The sequence below is a fragment of the Cucurbita pepo genome, chromosome LG12 (assembly GCF_002806865.2).
Source record: "Cucurbita pepo subsp. pepo cultivar mu-cu-16 chromosome LG12, ASM280686v2, whole genome shotgun sequence".
Taxonomy (NCBI): Eukaryota; Viridiplantae; Streptophyta; class Magnoliopsida; order Cucurbitales; family Cucurbitaceae; genus Cucurbita; species Cucurbita pepo.
The window spans coordinates 8241662-8246390 of NC_036649.1; positions in this window are offsets into that span (position 1 = coordinate 8241662).

Sequence of the window (4729 nt, forward strand, 5' to 3'; positions counted from 1 at the left end):
TTTTTTTTTTTTTTTTTTTTTTTTTTTTTGTAAATTATCTTAAAACCATATTTGGAATATGGAAATTAAGATAATTAATTAATTAATTAATTAAAAAGTTGATTTTTTTTCACTTTTTAAATCTTTTTTTATTTCAACGGACCAAAATAGACATTAAAATTACCATTACCAAAATAAATAGCGAATATAAAGATAATTCAACCAATTAAAATATATATATTTAATTAAGAGGTCAGAGATTCGAATTCAGCTACATCGATCCACACGTTATTGAATTTAGATCAATAAACGTTCTCTCTCCACATCGATTAGAGAAAAGAACGAAACATTTCTTATAAAGGCGTGGAAGTCTCACATCAACAGACGCGTTTTAAAACTGTGAGACTAGCAGCAATACGTAGCATGTCAAAACAGACAATATCTACTAGCAATGAGCTTGACTGTTTGATTTGAGCTAAAGCTCGATTGAGTTGATGGAGCTTAGTGTTCATATAGTTGTGTTCTCGGATCACTTATTTTCGTATTATTTCAACTTTTTTTTAGAGTAAAATTTCAATAATAATTTAGATAATTATTTCACATTTTTTAAAGAAAAAAAAGAGGAAAAAAATGGTGGAATAATGTGTTTTAAAAAAGTAATAATTTTATATTAAAAGAAGTAATAATTAAAAAGGGTGGTGTTAGCAGTTAAAGTTAAAAGCGCTATGGACGGACAGCTCATTTTCCAATTAAACGTAAAATAAATATATTTTTTAAAATATTTATTGAATAAATACTGACTAATTGCTTTTTGACTTTTGCTAAACTAGAGAAGCACTTTTGTATCTTAAAAAAACACTCTAATTTAGCTTTAATTTCATTTTCATCCATTACTTTTAATTTAATTCTATTTATTGCGTCATCTTTTATTTTTTTTCTTTTAAAATAATCTAACTATTTATAAATCAATAAATACGATTGATATCTTATATAAATATCTCTAAAAAAAATTTAAATTTTTTTTTCATAATTTATGGAAATAATTATTCGGATAAAAGAACATTATTGATGTATGACGAACTCAATTACGCTCAAATTCATCAATTATTAATTTTTTTTATTAAAAAAAAATAGTCAGCATTTTTTTCATTTATATTTTTCTCGTGCTTTTTTCTAATTTTTTTCATGGAAAAAAAAGGTAAATTTTAGGGTCAAAAGCGTTGAAAAGAAAGAAAAAAAGAAAAAAGGAAAAAAAAAAGGTTATATTTTTGGAATTAGAAATTCAAATAAAGAATTGAAAATGAATTCAACTTTTATCTGAAAAAATAAATAAAGACTTTTCTTTTAATTTCATTATCAAATTACAAAATTACCCTTCTCAGATTGCGTGCAAGATTTCACTTTAATAAATCAACTTAACTTATGGTAATAAATAAGATGTTTATTTAATCTTCCAACTTTAGTTAAGAATTAATTATGCTATTCAATTATAATTACTTTTTTTTTTTTAATATCAAATTATTTTTATGAAATAAATTCAAACAAAGTCAAAAAACTACAATATCTACTAACCGTGAGTATGCGCCGTTACAAATGATACTAGAGCCAGACACCAGACGATACGTTAGCCTTCTTGCTGTTTCTTGAAGGGGAGTAGACACAAGACGGTGTGCCAGTAGGGACACTGGCCTCAAAGGGAGTGGCTTGTGATGTCCCACGTTGATTGGGAAGGAGAACAAAACACCCTTTATAAGGGTATGGGAACCCCGAAAGGGAAAGCCCAAAGAGGTCAACATATGCTAGCAGCACTCGTCNTCAAATTATTTTTATGAAATAAATTCAAACAAAGTCAAAAAACGACAATATCTACTAGCGGTGAGTATGCGCCGTTACAAATGATACTAGAACCAGACACCAGACGATGTGTCAGCCTTCTCGCTGTTTCTTGAAGGGGAGTAGACACAAGACGGTGTGCCAGTAGGAACGCTGGCCCTAAAGGGAGTGGATTGTGATGTCCCACGTTGATTGAGAAGGAGAACAAAACATCATTTATAAGGGTATGGGAACCCCGAAAGGGAAAGCCCAAAGAGGTCAACATTTGCTCGTGNAACATATGCTAGCAGCACTCGTCTCCGAACCCAATAAAATAAAAATTAAAAAAAATAATAATAAAATTGAAAAGGGTTGGGTATGTGTAGGAATTGGGTTGGACCTCTCTATTCCTTCTAGAGATACAAAATAAAATTCAAAATAAAATTCTTCAAAGACATCAATTCCTTCTAGAAGGCCAAAGTTTCATTTTTTTGTCCTTCTAGAAGCCCATATTTGCATGTAGTTGTCAATTCCATTCACATTTTTTTNATGTGTAGGAATTGGGTTGGACCTCTCTATTCCTTCTAGAGATGCAAAATAAAATTCAAAATAAAATTCTTCAAAGACATAAATTCCTTCTAGAAGGCCAAAGTTTCATTTTTTGTCCTTCTAGAAGCCCATATTTGCATGTAGTTGTCAATTCCATTCACATTTTTTTAAAAAAAAGCCCCAATATTTACACCAACTTTAGAAAATGACCCACAAAATTATTTATAATCCCAAAGGCAGCCCATGTTTTTTAACTTTTTAGTCCTCGCCTTATAAAAGCCTCACCACACCACACCCTGCATTTCTTAATATTGCAAAGTAAGCGAACTTTCTCTTTTCTTCTTCATTTCTTATTTTGTTCNAAAGCCTCACCACACCACACCCTGCATTTCTTAATATTGCAAACTAAGCAAACTTTCTCTTTTCTTCTTCATTTCTTTTTTTTTTTTTTTCCTTTTTCACATTTGATCATCATTATGCTCTCAACTCCTTTCTTCTTCAACTTCCATCCTCACCAATTTGGCAATCACATTGAGGATTTTTCATCTCATTTGCTCTTCGAGGCGACGGGCGACTCCGAGGCCGACTCCTTGGTCGGCCACGGAAGCTCGACCGTCTCGGTGGAGTTTAACGACGCTGAATCTTGCACGGATGACACTCCTGCTATGCGTAACGAGGTCCAGATGTATGAAAACGATGACGATGACGAGAATGATGAGGAGGTCGAAAGCAAGCCAATTGGATTCATGACAGAGTCAAGTGGTTCTTCAAAGAATTATGAATCTGAATTTTCCTTATCTGTCCCTGTAAATGCATTTGTAGCTTTCTCATTCATTTTTGTTCATTTCTTTTGAGTCAATGAATAGAAAGTCTTTGCTGATCAATTTTGATGTCTTCTTATAATTATGTTCCTAATCAATCATATGGTGGCCTTCTCTAGCCGTCCCAAATACTATTCTCGACAACATTTTTCTTTACTCATTTGTTAAGTATGTCTTAGTTCTCTGTGTGTTCGATAGTTGTGTCAATATTCATCTTAAACTTACAATGTCGTCAAGTTAGCTAAAAACCATATTTTTGTGATCTTCAAGTCAAGCCTCTGTCACTCAATGCCTCGCGCATGAGAAGCCAACTCGTGTCCTAATGAGTTGCACTTGCGACTAACTAGGCAAGATGATATTAAATGGAATCCACAACCATTTGTAGCTCATTTGCAAAAGTGAAGTCAAAGTTTGAAAGGATCTGCGTGTTGTGTCTTATTCTTTCAAAAGTTGCAATATTATTTTTTGATGGATCATAAAATTTTCAAAACTATCTTTAAAGTAAAAAATAAAAAAAAAAAAAAAAAAAAAAAAAAAAAAAAAAAAAAAAAAAAAAAAAAAAGAAATTGGGATTTGGATCGTAATGAGGACATGAGACGTCCAATTCAGGTCACCGCTTCAAGTCCCAATTTTCGTTCTAACAAATTTTTACTTTGAGAATAATTTTGAAATGCTTGTAATGTTAAGTTAAATATCGGAACGTTTAAAAGAATATAAATATTTTTTAAATAAATGATAAAGTTCAAAAGTATATATATAAATATAAAAAAGAGTTTTTTTTTTTTTTTTTTCATTTTCCGTTTCATCAAATATGGGTTTTCTTTATTTGCATTTAAAACATGGAAAAATCATCTTTTATCTCTGTTTCTTATCTTTTCATATCCTTTAGAGTTGGGCCCTCAAAAGTGAGTTGCTTTATGTATTTATTTATTTATTATTATTATTATTATTAATTTTGGATAAGAATTAGACAAATTTTCAGGTGGGGGCATTAACCTATATATATATATATATATTTATTACAATAAAATTATTTAATTCTTTTAAATATTGTACAATTTTTAGATTAAAAAAATGGGTACTTGAACAACAATTTCTTTCATTATTTAAAAAAAAATTGACCAAAATAATGAAAATTTAATCATAAGATCTGTTTAATGGGTAGGTTTTAATGCTGACATTCATTAAATATATATATAACTTTATTTAAATACTTAATTCAATAATATTTTAATAAGTTCAAATTTCATTAAATACACAATTTTTAAACATTTATAATAAATTTGTGTTTATAATAAACTTTTTGAATTTTGAAAGTAAACATATTATTATTAATTAAGACAATAAAACAAAATTAGCAGATGAAAAGTTATTTCATTTATTATTAAAATTTGGAGGGACCATCATCATTTTTTAAAACCAAATTATTTGTTGGTGCATATATTTTTTAATATTTCAATTGGTTTACTTTTTTAAAAAAATTAATTAGTAATTAGATTTAAATGTCAAATTTAAAAAGGGTAATATAGAATATTTAGAGTAATTAAAATAATATTAGAAAACCTTTT